This window comes from Sminthopsis crassicaudata, chromosome 2 (assembly GCF_048593235.1).
Source record: "Sminthopsis crassicaudata isolate SCR6 chromosome 2, ASM4859323v1, whole genome shotgun sequence".
Classification (NCBI taxonomy): domain Eukaryota; kingdom Metazoa; phylum Chordata; class Mammalia; order Dasyuromorphia; family Dasyuridae; genus Sminthopsis; species Sminthopsis crassicaudata.
In genome coordinates, this window is record NC_133618.1 from 166,210,277 (window position 1) to 166,226,521 (window position 16,245).

Sequence of the window (16,245 nt, forward strand, 5' to 3'; positions counted from 1 at the left end):
AGTCAGTGTTAGGTATTATGTGATTCTAATTATGGCTTTGTCATATTTGACTTGTTTTTCTGTTGTTGCTTATAATATTTTCTTCTTGATCTGGGAGTTTCTGAATTTAGCTATGATATTCTTGTAGGTTTTCCTTGTAGAATCTCTTTCAAATGGTGATTGGCAATTTTTTTTCCTATTTCTACTTTTTCTTTATACATTTAATTTCTTTCTCTTCTCTTCATGCTACTATTTCGGGATTTATCTAGATAATAGTTGAGAGAAGGGTTATCTTTGCTGTAGTCTTATAATGCAAAAACTTCTATGATATCCCCATTGCATATTGTGCTTTTTTTGTTTGTCTGTTTTAGGTGAACATTTTCATATAAAAATATTCCTTTATGCTTATACTTTGTAAAGATTTAAGCATAAATAAATGTTGTTTTCTGCATTTACTGAGATAATCGTGTCATTTAGGATAGTTTTTTTTTTTAAATATGTTTAATTGTGTAGATTGTTGTCCTAATGTTGCATGAAAGTTACTAAACTGACCAGTTAGGCCTGGCCCAAAATTTATATCTCTTTCTCAATCCTCTATTTATTATTTCTGGTTCAATAGTGAAACCAGATTCCTCATTTCTTTTATTCCTCCTAGACTCTCTTGAATATTACTCTAATACTTATCACAAATGATACTTTATTATCCACATCAGTGCTGATTCCTTCACTATTCTAAAGCCAATCTCTGAGTCAAATAATTTCATATTGAAGTACTCTCAAAAGGAGGTTCACAGAATGGTGGGCAGCTTTATTTCCCCCTTCAACCTTGGATACATAGCTGTGGCTACTGCTTTTTCCTCTTTCAATTTCTCAATTACCCCCTGTTCCTCATACTAACTATGAAATTGGACATACATTTTCATATATGGCCAATATCCTTAGTTATTTTGATTATACATATTTGTTATTAAGGAAAGCTTCTTTTTAAACTTGGAGCTAAGTAAGTGGGGAGTGCTAGATATGAAATTTTAAAAGATGAAGCACATTAATAGTTTCATTGATATATAATATAGAATCTATATGATTTTTAGAAAATAATTCTGTTTGTTCTGTCATTTCACTGCATCAGTTCATATAAGACTTACCATAAATCTTGACATTCTTCACATTTGCTATATGCTATGACATAATAATGTCCTATTACATCAATATGCCAACATTTCTTTAGCCATTCTCCAATTCATGATCATCCAATTTATTTCCAATTCTTTGTTATCACAAAATCACTTATAAAATTATTTTCATATATAAAAGTATATTTTAGTATTTTTTTCTTAATTTGATGATCAGGGGTACATGTATAGCAACAGAATCTCTATATGAAAAAGTTATGAACATTTTAATTACTTTTCCCCTCAAAATTCTAGACCGTTTCCTATAAAAGTTTGACCAATTCAACAGATACATCACATTTGCTTATATTATATTGATATGTCTATCTTCCTGAAGTCTTACCTTCTTGTTCTTCTTTGGAAATTTGGGGTGTCAAGTGAAACCTCATAGTTGTTTATATTTTTATTAGTAATAATTTGGAATAAACTTTTACAAGATTATTAATGGTTTTCAATTTTCTTTTAAGTTACTGTTTGTTCATATCTTTTGACCATATTTTTTTGCTGAAGGAATATATATATATATATATATATATATATATATATATATATATATATATATGTTTATATATATAAATGCCTACATGAATTAATGAATGAAAGCAATGTGCTAAATGCCAGGGATACAAATATAAGAGCAAAGATAATCCCTGCCTTCTAGGATCTTATATTCTTTTAAAAATTTCAATAATGTTTTATTTTCCCCAAATTACATGTAAAAACAATTTTTAACTTTCATCCTTTTTTAAAAATTCTGAATCCTAAATTCTCTCTCTCTTCCTTTATCCCTCCCTGAGAAGGCTGGCAATTTGGTATAGATTTACATGTGCTAATAAGTAAAATATTTCCATATTAGTCATGTTATGAAGGAAAATACAGCATGCCCAAAAGCTCCCCCACCAGAAAAAATCATAGAGAAAATAAAGTGAAAAATGGTATACTTTGATTTGTAAACAGCATTTTTCATTATGAGTCTTTTGGAATTGTCTTGGATCATTGTATTAATGAGAATAGTTGTTATTCCCAGTTATCATCATATAATCTTGCTGTTGTTATATTACTTGTACAATATTCTTCTGATTATGTTCACTTCAGTTTGTATTAATTCATAATTCCATCTTTTTTTCTGAAATTATCCTGCTTCTCATTTCTTATAGTATTATAGCATTCAATCACAATCATATATCACAACTTGTTCAGCCATTCTCCAATTGATGCTCAGCCCTTCAATTTCTAATTATTTGCCACCACAAAAAGAACTGCTATAAATATTTTTGTTGAAGTAAGCCTTTTCCCCTTTTTGGGGGAATAAATCTCTTTGGAATATACACTTAGTAGTGGTATTTCTGGGTCAAAGGGTATGAACAATTTTATAGTCCTTTGGGCATAGTTCCAAATTATTCTGTAGAATGGATGGATCATTTAACAACTCCACCAACAGTCATTAGTGTCCCAGTTTTCCCATATTCCCTACAACATTTATCATTTTCCTTTTCTGTCATATTTGTCAATCTGATAGGTGTTATGTAGTACTTCGGAGTTGTTTTAATTTACATTTCTCTAATTAATAGTAATTGAGAGCAGTTTTTCATATGACTATAGAAAACTTTGATATCTTCATCTAAAAACTGCCCATTTGTATCCTTTGACCATTTATCCGACAATTATGATCTTAGGACTGTTATTTTTTATTTTATTTTTTAATTAAGGTTTTTTATTTTCAAAATATATACATGGATAATTTTCAATATTCACTCCTACAAAACCCTGTGTTCTAATTTTTCTCCTCCCTTTCTCCATCCTTTCCCCATTAGGCAAGTGATCCAATATTTGTTAAACATATGCAATTTCTTTATACATATTTTCACATATATCATGCTACATAAGAAAAATTAGATCAAAAAGGAAAAAAAAAGAGAAAGGAAAAAAAATGCAAGCAAACAACAACAAAAAGAGTGAAATACTATATTGTGGACCACATTTAGTTCCTACTGTCCTCTCTCTGGGTACAGATGGCTTTCTTCATGACAAGCCCATTAGAAATGGTTTGAATCATCTCATTGTTGACAAGAGCCATGTCCATCAAAATTGATCGTATAACCTTACTGTTGCCATGTATAATTATCTTCTGATTCTGCTCATTTCACTTAGCATCAGTTTATGTAAATCTCTCCCAACCTCTCTAAAATCATCCTGCTGATCATTTCTTATAGAACAATAATATTCCATAACATTCATATAACATAACTTGTTTAGCCATTCTCCATTGATGGGCATCCACTCAGTTTCCAGTTTCTTGCCACTATAAAAAGGGCTGACACAAACATTTTTGCACATATGGGTCCTTTTCTCATTTTTATGATCTCTTTAGGATACAAGCATAGTAGAAATACTATTGGATCAAAGGGTATGCACAGTTTGATAGTCTTTTGGGCATAATTCCAAATTGCTCTTCAGAATGGTTGAATCAGTTCACAACTCCACCAAAAATGCATTAGTGTCCCAGTTTTCCCACATCCCCTCCAACATTCATCATTTATCTTTTCCTGCTCATATTAACCAATCTAAGAGGTGTGTAGTAGTACCTCAGAGTTGTTTTAATTTGCATTTTTCTAATCAATAGTGATTTAAAGCATTTTTTCATGACTAAAAAATGGTTTCAATTTCTTCATCTGAAAATTGCCTATTCATATCCTTTGATCATTTATCAATTGGAGAATGGCTTGAATTCTTATACATTTGAGTCAATTCTCTATATATTTTAGAAATAATGCCTTTATGAGAACCCTTGAATATAATTTTTTCCCCAGTTCATAATACTGTCTGCATTGGTTTTGTTTGTACAAAAACTTTTTAACTTAATATAATCAAAATTATCCATTTTGTATTGTGGCATATTCAAGTTTTCTTTTGGCCACAAATTCCTTTCTTCTCCACAGATCTAAGAGGTAAACTAATATTAAACCAGACCTGCATTCCCAGTGTAAATCCAACTTGGTCATGGAGTATTTTCCTGGGGATAATTTGCAATAATCTCTTTGATAATATTTTATTTAAGATTTTTGCATCAATATTAATTAGGGAAATTGGTTTATAATTTTCTTTCTCTGTTTAGACTCTACCTGATTTAGGTATCAGCACAATATCTGTATCATAAAAAGAATTTGGTAGGATCCCATCTTTCTCTATTTTTCCAAAAAGTTTGCATAATATTGGGATTAATTGTTTTTTAAATGTTTGGTAGAATTCATTTGTAAATCCATCTGGCTCTGGAGATTTTTTCTTAGGGAAATGATTAATAAAATTTTTCAATTTGTTTTTTGAAAAATGTGACTATTCATCCAACTCACTTCCAGTTGATCAATGATGGACAGAAATAACTATACCCAGAGAAGGAACATTGGGAAGCGAATGTAAATTATTAGCACTACTGTCTATCTACCCAGGTTACTTATACCTTCGGAAGCTAATAATTAATGTGCAACAATAAAAAGATATTTACACACATATATTGTATCTAGGTTATATTGTAACACATGTAAAATGTATGGGATTACCTGCCATGGGGGGAGGGAGTGGAGGGAGGGAGGGGATAATTTGGAAAAATGAATAAAAAAAAAAAAAAAGAAAAATGTGACTATTCTATTAATTTGTTTTCTCCTCTCTTAATCAGGGAAATCTATATTTTTGTAAATATTCCTTCATTTCACTTAGATTATCATATTTATTGCCATACAGTTGGACAAAAATAGTTCCTAATTATTGCTACAAGTCCCTCTTCATTGGCAGAAAGTTCATCCTTTTCATTTTTGATGCTAACAATTTGATGTTCTTCTTAACTTTTCCTGATTAAATTAATTAAAGGTTTTTTTATTTTGTTAATTTTTTCATAAAATCAACCCTTAGTTTTGTTAGTTCAATAGTTTTTTTTTTTTTAACTTTCAAATTTATTAACCTCCCCTTTTATTTTCAGAATTTCAAATTTGGTATTCATTTGGACTTAAATTTTTTTTTTCTAGCTTTTTTAAGTGGCATGCCAATTGGTTGATCTTCTCTTTCTCTATTTTATGCAAATAAGTATCTAGTGATATAAAATTTCCCCTAACAACTGCTATAGCTATATCAAATAAATTTTGGTATGTTGTTTCATTATTGTCATTCTCTTGGATGAAATTAACAATTGCGTCTATGATTTGTTGTTTCACCCACTCATTCTTTAGGATCAGATTATTTAGTTTCCAATTAATTTTTGATCTATTTTTCCCTGGCTCTTTATTACATGTGATTCTAAATTCATGATGAAAAAGATGCATTTACTATTTATGCCTTTCTGCATTTGATTTTGAAGTTATTATGCCCTAATATATGATTTTTATAGGTTCCATGAACTGCCAAGAAAAAAGTATACTCCCTTCTATCTCCATTCAATTTTATCCAAAGATCTTTCATACCTAACTTTTCTAAAATTCTGTTTACCTCACTTCTTTCTTATTTATTTTGTGATTCAATTTATCTAATTCTGAGAGAGCAAGGTTGAGATCCCTCACTAGTATAGTTTTGCTGTCTTTTTTTTTTTTTTAACTCTCTTAATTTCTCTTATAGGAATTTGGATGCTATACCACTTGGTGCATATGTTTATTATTAATATTACTTCATTATCTATGGTACCCTTTAGCAAGATATGATTTTCTTCCTTATCTCTTTTAATTAGATCTATTTTTGCTTTCGCTTGATCTGAGATCAGGATTGCTACCTTGCTTTTTTTAAATTCATCTGAAGCATAATAGATTCTGCTCCAGCCTTTTACCTTTACTCTCTGTTGTATGCATGTATGTATCTCTCTGTTTTATATATGTTTCTTGTAAAAAACATATAGTTGATGTTGCTGAGTGAAATGAGCAGAACCAGAAGATCACTATACACTTCAACAACAATACTGTATGAGGATGTATTCTGATGGAAGTGGAAATCTTCAACATAAAGAAGATCCAACTGACTTCCAGTGGATCAATGATGGACAGAAATAACTACATCCAGAGAAGGAACACTGGGAAGTGAATGTAAATTGTTAGCACTACTGTCTATCTACCCAGGTTACTTATACCTTTGGAAGCTAATAATTAATGTGCAACAAGAAAATGGTATTTACACACATATATTGTATCTAGGTTATATTGTAACACATGTAAAATGTATGGGATTTTCTGTCATCAGGGGGAGGGAGTGGAGGGAGGGAGGGGATAATTTGGAAAAATGAATAAAAAAAAAATATATATATATATATAGTTGAATTCTAGCTTTTTATCCAGTCTGTTATCTACTTCTGTTTTATGGGGGAATTCATCCCATTCACATTCACAGTTAAAATGACTTATTTACCCCCAAATTATGCTTTTCTTTTTCCTTTCCACCTTTCCTTCCTTCCCAGTATTTTGATTTTGACTATCACTCCCTCAAACAACCCTCCACCTTTACAAGCCCTTCCTCTTTCTTATGCCTTTCCCCTACAACATCTGTTTTCCATTCCCTTTCCTTTCCCCCTTCCACTTCCCTGTAGGGTGAAACAAGTTTCTCTCTGAGCCAAAGCTGATGAAAGTAAGATTCACACAATGTTCATCCCCCTCCTTTCTTTTTCTCAATTATAATAGGTCTTCTTCGCCTCTTTATGAGATGTAATTTCCCTCATTTTACCTCATTTTCCTCTTTTTTCCAGTATAATCCCCTTTCTACCTCTAGTTTTTTTTTATATTATCCTAATAAAATCAAATTATACCTACACTCTCTAAGTATACCTACAACAGAGATATAGTTCTCAAGTGTTATTTCCATTTTACATTTTTTTGCTTCTCTTGAGTTCCATATTTGGAGATCAAATTTTTTTATTACATTCTGGTCTTTTCATCAGAAATAAATGAAATTCTCTTGTATCATTGACTGTCCATCTTCTTCTCTGAAAGATAATACTTAATTTTGCTGGAGGTCTTAGAACTAGAAGAGCATTACAACGCTAGGTAGCAGGTGATAAGACAAATGATTAGTTAGTTGTGAAGCATGGCTAGATCTAGCACTGAGATGATAGGCCATGAGAGACTTCCCAATAATGGAAGATAGGTAGAGAGGGTGTGTCTTATAGTACAAATATCTAGAGAGCATTACCATCTATAGGAAATAACTTTTCCTTTAAGAATCTAGGCAGTATATTCGTCATGACATTGATGAATATTTCTTTTATACTTCCCACTGACAATGAAAGAATTACTAGAATGACACAGTTATAGCTATTGTTTCATCTATCAATAAATCTTATATAGTCTGGGGATCAAATCTATTTTCATAATACTTTTCTCACTGGTAGACAATGATTATTCAATGTTTGATAGGGGTAGAATTAAAGAGATCTTGAGACAGGAAAGTTTTATGTTCTTTTGGCTTTCAACTTCAAAAGAGTAGATAAGCAGTGCTAGGTCTTCTCCCAGGAGAGGTATCTGGAAGGAGAATAAGAATCTGAAAAGAAGCCGGAATGTAAAGGAACTAGTACCTTGATCATGTCTTTCCCCCCAGCTTAATATATAAGAGACTAAAGAGAATTTCTCCTTGTATGAGTTCTATGACTCTCTTTTGGTTGAGTTGAAATAGCTTGTTCCCATTGGAAGAGATCATTAATTCTATGTACTATTTAGTGTTTCTTCTCCGTATACCTTCTCTGATTTCTATTTGGTATCAGTGGGAATAAATGAGTTTATTTGCTATTCAATATGTGTAGTATTTATGTAAATGACATTTGATGGGAAGGGAACCAAACCAGTTATATACTCAAGGGGTCTGGTTCCCCATTAAGGAATAAGGATCAGAAACACAACTTGAATCTAAAATCATTGGCCTTAGACTAATAACATGGAGAATAGAAAGATATAATTCTAGCTGGGTACACCCACTTTAAGGAAAGCAGGGTGACCAGTCATTATTTGTCCTGTGCACTTACTGGCTGAATTCAGTTATCTTTAGAGAAGGATGTATGGAGGAGACTGTACTTATCTTCTTGTGCCTCTAGACAAGCCACTTTGAGATAGACACATGTGGAAAAACATGACCTACATGGAAGATACACGAGGACACAAACACATTTGAATGATATTACTACATTCATGAGAAGCATATTATTAGATGAAAGTCTTTAGTTCTATGCTTTGTTCTACCAAGTCAAATGTCCCTCCCTACCCCAGTCAACAAACAACAAATACAATTTGATCTTACATTTTATATACCTTTTTCCCAATTGTATAACTGTGAAAATATGACTTCTTGGAGATCTATCAGATGACACAAATATCTGCTAGGTATAAAAGACTACAATATATTATCAATTAATGCTTAAGAAATTGTATCAAAGATATTATCCAGGATATGTATAACTGGAAAATGATGTGAGTCAGCCATTCAGCAACACTGAGGGATAACAGATGGACCAGAGCAAAATGCTATATTGCAACCCAATTATGTTAATAATAGCAACAACTAGATTAACTCTTCATAAGTTGTGATGCTATGGACAATTGTGAGACCAGAAAATTATTTTAAGGGTATCCACAAATCACATGCAAATCCATAAATAGAAAATATACTTTTTCTTGGGGGTGGGGTGGGAGGGAGCAAATAGTTCCTCACAGATACATTACTATTTTTCACTCTATATAGATATTAGGTAACTTCTGATCTTTTCACTGGATAGTGTTTCCCCGTATGATCAAAAATTACTTTGAATATATTTTGTATCAACTAATATAACAATTTGTCCAGATTTGGATGGGCTGTCTTGATAAGAGTTGTAAATTATAAAAGACAAAGGAAATGTTCCATCTTTAGACGAGAGAGAGGTGGAAGATTAGGACTGGGGAAATGATGAGGTAGGATGGAGTAGAGGAACTTGGTGGGCTATTAAATGTACTGCTATACAGGGAGTTTTAACATACAACAAACTGAGAGGAGGGAGGGAAGAAAATCTGGCAGTTTCCTTTTTTAATTCTTTATCTACAAAGGAGATGAAAACAAGGGAAAGGTAAAGGGGCAAGCAGCAAAATATGACTTTTTTTTTTTTTTTTTAAATTGGGGCTTGCTAAAGTTGCTAGACCTAAAAAAAAAAAAAAAAAAAAAAGACAGAGTAACTGGTAGTCCTTATTCACTTTCCAGGCCTTACTTCAGGTGAATGTGACTGGCACAAATTCCTTTTATTCTGTTAAAGGTTGCATCCCCATTACCTTTAACCCACTATATCACTACTTGACATAAATGTATAAAAATATACAGCAGCTCCTTTTTTTGTGGTAGCCCACAATTGGAAACTAGGAGGTATCCTCCTGTTGAAGAATAACTAAAAAAAATTGTGGTATTCTATATAATAGAATATTATTGTGCTATAAGAAATGATGACATGGACAATTTCAGAGGAAAATGGGCAAACCTTAACTGATGTAGAATGAACTGAGAAGACTAGAACAATTTATACAATTATAAACAATATTATGGAGAAAAAACAACTCAGAAAGACTAGAACTTCAATCAACAAAATAATAAACCATGATTCCCAAGGAATGAAGATGATACATACCATTTGGTTGGTTATTGTCTGTCATTCACCAAGAAGATCAAAAAGACACCACTATGTTAGAGTCAAGTTACAGTATGTCCTACTGTGGCTAATCATACCAATATGAGCTCAGAATGCTCTACCACAGTTGGACACAAGTAGTCCATGTAAACATTTGGGGTAGAGTCTTAAATTCATGCTTTTTGTGTTTGAGTTTTTTGTTTGTTTGTTTGTTTGTTTGTTTTTTAGATACTTTACTTCTGCTTTACTCATAGAATTCAGCACTTTCTTTGATGAAGGCATGCCATGTTGAGTGATCCTGTGTTAGTGTCTCCCATGTCATGCAATTAATTCTAAAGCTTTTAGATCTTGAAAGTGTTGTTGCATTGCTTTTTCTGACCACCTTGTGAATGCTTGCTCTGTGCAGCTTTTCCATAAAATAGTCTTTTAGGTAAGTATACATTGTAATTGTGCTCTCTACAGTAGAGATTGATTGCTTGGCAGTTTAGTTCAAGAAAGGATACCAGTGTTTGTTATCTTATCCTGTCAGGTGAGCTTCAGACTCTTCCCAAAAATAATTTAAATAGAAGCAATTCAGTTTCCAGAATAACACTGGTGTACTGTACAGGTTTCACAGGTATACAAGAAGGTCAGCACAATGGCTCTAAAGATCTTCAGTCTAATACTTCTTTTTTCTCACACTTATGTGCAGAGCCTCCCAAAACACTAAGTTAGTTCTGGCAATTTGGGTGTCAAAGTCATTATCAATGTTTACATTCCTTGAAGGTATACTGCTAAAGAAAGCTTATCCACAGCATTCAAAACTTCTCCATTTGCTGTAACTAATGATGTCACATATGGATAATGCAATGCTAGCTGATGGAGGAATTGTGTTGTTATAATTGTGTAAATTGGTGTTGTTAGGCCAAAATTAGCATAAGCAGCAGAGAAATGATCCATATTTTGTTGCATATCAGCTTTGAAGAGTACATTGACTGTACAAATCATCTTTAAATAAAATAATGAAAAGCAACTCTCAAAAGGTCTTGGTAGCTCTCATACTAGAGGTAGTAGTCTCTCCTGAACACATCCTACACCTCACATACCACTCACCTTCTGACAAGTGTTTCATTTAAAAATGCAAAGAGACATTTTCAGACATCCTAATGTGGGAATTTACTTTGCTGGCCTATATATATATTTATTGAGGGATTTGTTTTACCATTAACAAAAATTGCTCAACGAGGGAGGTTTTGTTGATTGATTTAAAATTTTTATTTGATAAACAAAAATAATAAACCATCTTTTTTTTTTTAAAATAAGAACTACATTTAGCCGATCTAATCTTATTTCTCACACTCACCTGTGGTTAACTCTCTCCTTAGTACTTCTTTGTGTTCCTTTGTGGACATGAGGTCACTGAACAACTCTGAGAGGCACACAGAAGAACATGACCTTTTCTAGAGAAGGGATGGAACTCTAATTTTTCTCTCCTGATTCCCAGCCTAGTGTTAAAGAATTTTCATGCTTTAATTAGGTGCATAATTATGGGTCATTCATATGTTTCATAATTCCATTTGCAAGGTTAGAATTGCTATGAATTTGGGAATTTTAAGATGGCTCCATCAGACCGTGTTCCTTTTAATCTGTAAAAGAGGGGTGATTCAGAGTCTCAGGCTCTCCCCTGGGAAAAGCCTGCAAACTCCCAAGTGGTTTCATTCGATCAGAGATCTTGGTCAAATCAACCTCCATTGAAACTGAGATCTCTTGAGGGTGGCCTGGATCCTCTTCAGGGAGTTCCCAGACTCTGGGAAAAGCCTTCAAATTCCTAGTTAAGTGGTTTTATTCAGTTGGAGATCTCCACCAGATAATCCTATTAAGTGATTCCAAACTCCAAGATAAATAATCTCTTTTCAACAGGAAATTTAGGCCCCTTGATTGAAGCCTGAGCCTTAGAATGCTCTGAACAACTCTGATAATAAAAGACAACTCTGAACTGTGCATCTTTCCAGAAGTCCAAAATAGGATTTTGCTCACCAAGGAAGCTGCCTTGGCAAGCTGTTCTGCTAAGACTCTTGCTCATTGTGAAGATATTCTCTTCTCAGTGCTGTCTTCCTGGCAAAGCTGGCTTCTCAGTGCCAATAAAATACCCTTTTGCCATACAGTTTTTTTGGTTTGCAAGTTTGCAAATTCTTCACATTGGAACTGTGCCAACCAGAGGGGATTCCCCACCCCAATTCTCACACCTCTTCACTACTGCTAGCCATTTGCACCTCATCATTCAAGTTAGTTATATTAGGATTCTGATGGGGTGCATGCATAGGGTGCAGCTTCTAGGAGAAATAAAGCAGAATCCTAAAGTCTATCCTAAATGCAATAATATAGTTATCCATTTCTTCCCTTAGATTTTAGGGATGATATAGCAGTAATCCTGAGACCTCCTGACTTTAGGAGCACTATTATTCTAATAATCTTTTTGTCAATTGTTGAGGGCCAGAACTCTGGAGAAGTATACTTGAAATAAAGGATACTTATGTCAAGATGTTAATTCAGTGGAATTGACGACATGATGGTTCTCTAGTTCACATATATACTTAGTACTTAGTATGGTGATGTAATGGTTCTCTAGTTCACACATAATCAGTATGCTCTAATAATGTAATTACAATAGGATATGTAAGGGCTGAGAAGGACTGGAAATGAGAAATTCCATTTTTGACCATCCTCCTGGTGGCTCTCCTGCCTCCTGTACTCCTCCAAGAGATCAAGACTGGGCCAGAATACTCTAGACTTTATTCTTGACCATTCTTATGCTGTCTGTCCTGCTGAGATCAAGGCCCATCCAAAGGACCTCCAGAAAGCTAACCTGAACATTACAGTTAGTGATTCTAAAGTCTCCTGGCCTTAGGAATACTATTATAATCCTACAAACAGACTTTCAAATAAACAATCTGTTGATTGGTAAAAACCCTGAGTCAATAATGAATAGACTACCTCTCAAAACTATCTTTAAGACATAAAATTAGCAAATAAATAACATAAAGCTCTGATCTTTCTAATTTGGTCCTATAAATTTATTTTCTTTCTTCTGGTTCTTTGCTAAATCGGAATTTAGCCTGCTTCAATTGGCATTACAATTATAAATAAACTTTGCCCTTTCACTTGGGGATGGGTTCAAATCTATAAATTCTTTTGAAACACTTTACAATTCTGGTCTGCAATCCCAATCTTTTAGGGTCTCCTTTTAAACCTCAAAAGTTCCTACTTCTTTTATTAAGCCTAATTTCATTCCCTTCTGTGTGCCAATAAAACCAGACATTTAGTATTTTATACTTTCCTCCCCCATGCCTGTAATATCCTCCTTCCAAATCTCAGGCTGGTGAATTTTACTTTTCTTTAAGATCCAGATCAGATATCCCCTTCTCCAAAATTCTCCCTCCTTAACTTAAACTGGTTTCTCTCTTCTCAGGTAGGTAGTACTGTGGATGAAACACTGGACCTGGATTCAGGTCCAGTATATAAATGTAAATTCTACTCTGGTCTAGATCTTAGTTGTATGACCCCAGATAAATCATTTAATCTGTTTACTTCTGTTTTTTCATTTGTAAAATGGGAGTGACAATAGTTCTTCATTTACAGAGTTATTATAAGAATAAAAAGAGATAATATTTATAAAATGCTTTGCCAAACAAAGTACTTATGTTAATTATAGTTACTTTGTTTCAATTCTTTGTCCTCACTGTCATTTCTATCTTTGTCATGCTTTTTTAGGCCATACTAGATGATGTGATAAGCTTTTGTAGCTTCAGGGATGACATCATGTAGTTTCAAATCTTTGTAATCTCAACTCATTTCCTTTATAAGATTGAAACTTAGAAAATGTTTATTGAAAATCTGCTTTTTAGATTATTTAAAGGCAAACATTTTTATAGGGTAGATTTATTGTGTCAATATTAGATTTACAATTTTAGTAAAATATTAAAATTAATGTATGTGTTCTGAGTTTATGCCTGCTTATAGTGGCCCTGATGGATCCATAGCAGCACAGTAAAATGAAGAAAATAAGACAGATGGGAGGTAAAGTGGGGCAGGAATCAAACTTAGAATGAATGTGTTGCATTATACTACATATGGCTATTCTGTAAATATTTCATTTATTTACAGGATCATAGGTTTAGAACTGAAAGGTTTTAAAAATCATTTGATGGAACACAATCCCACCTAGATTAGGAAATTAAGACTGATAAAAGTTAAATGAGTAGTCAAAGATTACTCAGGTAATAAGTAATAAGAGAACAGTTTTAAATTTAAGTCTTCACTCTTAAATTCCTTCCTTTTCTTCAAAGCTCAGTTCAAATACCACCTCATAGATTAGCTTGCCTTATCTCCCAGACTCTTCATATCAATTTCCTTCCTTCCCCACTCCAAAATAAAACAACAACAACAACACCCCCCCCTCCCAACATACTTATTGTTCCCTCTAAGAAATATAAACTTAAAGGTAATTTATTTATTTCTTTGTAACTGAACTTAAGAGTTCAAGTCACATGATAGGCATTTAATGTTTCTAAAGTGATACAAGGTTATATGATACAATGGGAAGTGTCACATTTGGAGTCAGAAGGTCTAGGTTGAAATCCTGATGCTGATACTACTAGGTTCAGCTAAGTCACAACTTCTTTGGGCCTTAATTTATCATCTGCAAAATGAAGGACTTTGATTAGTAAACTAATATTTATTAACCTCCTACTTATATACCAGGCCCTGTTCAAAGAAAGGCTAAAAAAAGATAGACTCTGCTCTCCAGGGACTCACATTGTAACAAGGAAGGCAATAGGGAAACATAGACAAATAAGTATAATATTAATAACATAATAATTAATATGTATATTATGTTATATAAATAATGTATGGACAAATAAATTTAGAGATAATCAGTAGAGGGAAAACACTAGCATTTAAGGGGCATAAGGAAATTGGGATTTTAGCTGGGACTTCAAGGAAGCCAAGAAGCAGCGATAAGGAGGGAGGATATTTTAGACACAGGGAACAGCTGGTAAAAATACCCAGAATCTGTTGGAGCATATTGTGTGAGAAAATAGTAAGGGAGTTTGTGTCACTGGATCAAAGGAACGTGTGGGAAGGGTAAGAAAACCAGAGAGGCAGAAAATAGCCTGTGATAGATTTTGAAGGAAAAAGTGAGCATTTCGTGTTTGATTAGAATTTTTTGAATAGAGGAATATAACATATTGTCCAGGCCTCAGGTGATTCCATCTCTAGTCTTCAGTCTGTGAGCTATAACTAGCTCTCTTCCTTCAAGTCTCAGTTAATATAAACCCTCTTCCAGCATTTCTTAATCTTATTATCTTTTCTATTTTCAATTTGTTCTTTCTAGATCGTATTTTTACAACTTGCAGGTTATTCCCCTCCCCCCTCTTAGATTCCAGCTCCTTGAGAACAGGGGCTCCTTTAGCCTTGGGAATCCTCACACTTAGCACAGGGCCTAGTACAAAGGGGCGCTTGTGTTTGGTGACTTGACTCTAAGGTCTCTTTAGATCTAAAACTCCAGCCTCGGATTCACCTTCAGGAAGAGGGAAGCCGATCACTGGCAGATGGAAACAATCTGTCCTTTTCAGGATATAAATGTAACCACACAGAAGCAGGGGAGCAGGTTGAAACAACCTTTCAAGGCAGAAAAGTGTCTGGGAGTCACGCTTGCGCACTGCGGTTAAGAGACCCTGGAAGCCGAGTTTCCCCTTTCCTGCAGGGAATGCAGGGAATTAGAGGAGGACCCTCCCCTCCACAGAAACCCCCGACGCGCGCAAGCTCCCAAAGGAAGCTCAGAGAGCCGGGCGCGAGCGCCCGAGCTCAGTACCTGCCAGGCCAGACCAGGTGAGAAAGAAGGCAGCAAGCTCAGGCGCCGCGCCCGAGGCTCCCGCTTCCTACCACGTGACGGACCCTGTGCCCAATAGGAAAGAATTACGTCTTTCGACGCGGTTTCCTCACCCTGGCAACGGGCGAGTGACTGGTTCCGGTTCTGCGAGGGCTCTGCCGCTGCGGGTGAGTCCTTCTCCCCTCCGCGCCGCTCCCCCCGCTCCCGCCCTCGTCCGCGTTGGAGGGAGCTGGGGTCCTCTCTCTGTGGCTCGGAGGCGGTTTGGGCTGGAGGGATGGAGGGTCTCCTCATACCCTGAGGAGCCGACTCCTGAAGAGGCCGGCGGAAGGGGGAGAGGGAGAACGGCCTCGGATAGCGGGACCCCATCTCCTTCCCGCCCCTTCTCCGTTACTTTACCTCCGCTTGGAGGTGTGGGACAGTCTAGACGCGGCCTCCAGCCCTGGGAACCACGGGGGGCTGTTCCCTCTCATCTTTGCCTTATTCTCCCTCCCCGCTCTCCTAGCCCAAGGCCCCCCTTTTCCCGCGTTCTCATCCTCCACTTTTTTCCAGGTTCGATTCAGGTGTTACCACCTGCAGGAGGAGTTTCCTGAGGCTCCACCCCTGTGGTTGTTCCGTCT

At 34.8% G+C, this 16,245-nt stretch overlaps 1 protein-coding gene and 1 long non-coding RNA gene across 10 annotated transcripts in view; one reads left to right on the plus strand and one right to left on the minus strand.

Annotated features, from left to right (window-relative positions):
- Positions 1 to 15,687, minus strand: part of LOC141555171 (uncharacterized) — a 33,767-nt gene extending 18,080 nt beyond the window's left edge. Inside the window, exon 1 of the long non-coding RNA XR_012486084.1 lies at positions 15,611 to 15,687. This is a non-coding gene — a long non-coding RNA (uncharacterized LOC141555171). The remainder of the gene's footprint in view (positions 1 to 15,610) is intronic.
- Positions 15,688 to 15,710: 23 nt separating this feature from the next.
- The window catches only part of TASP1 (taspase 1), a 249,334-nt gene continuing 248,799 nt past the window's right edge, over positions 15,711 to 16,245 (plus strand). For all 9 annotated transcript variants that reach the window (XM_074287839.1, XM_074287843.1, XM_074287845.1 and 6 more), the window contains exon 1: positions 15,711 to 15,795. The gene's annotated coding sequence lies outside the window, so the exon portion shown is untranslated. The remainder of the gene's footprint in view (positions 15,796 to 16,245) is intronic.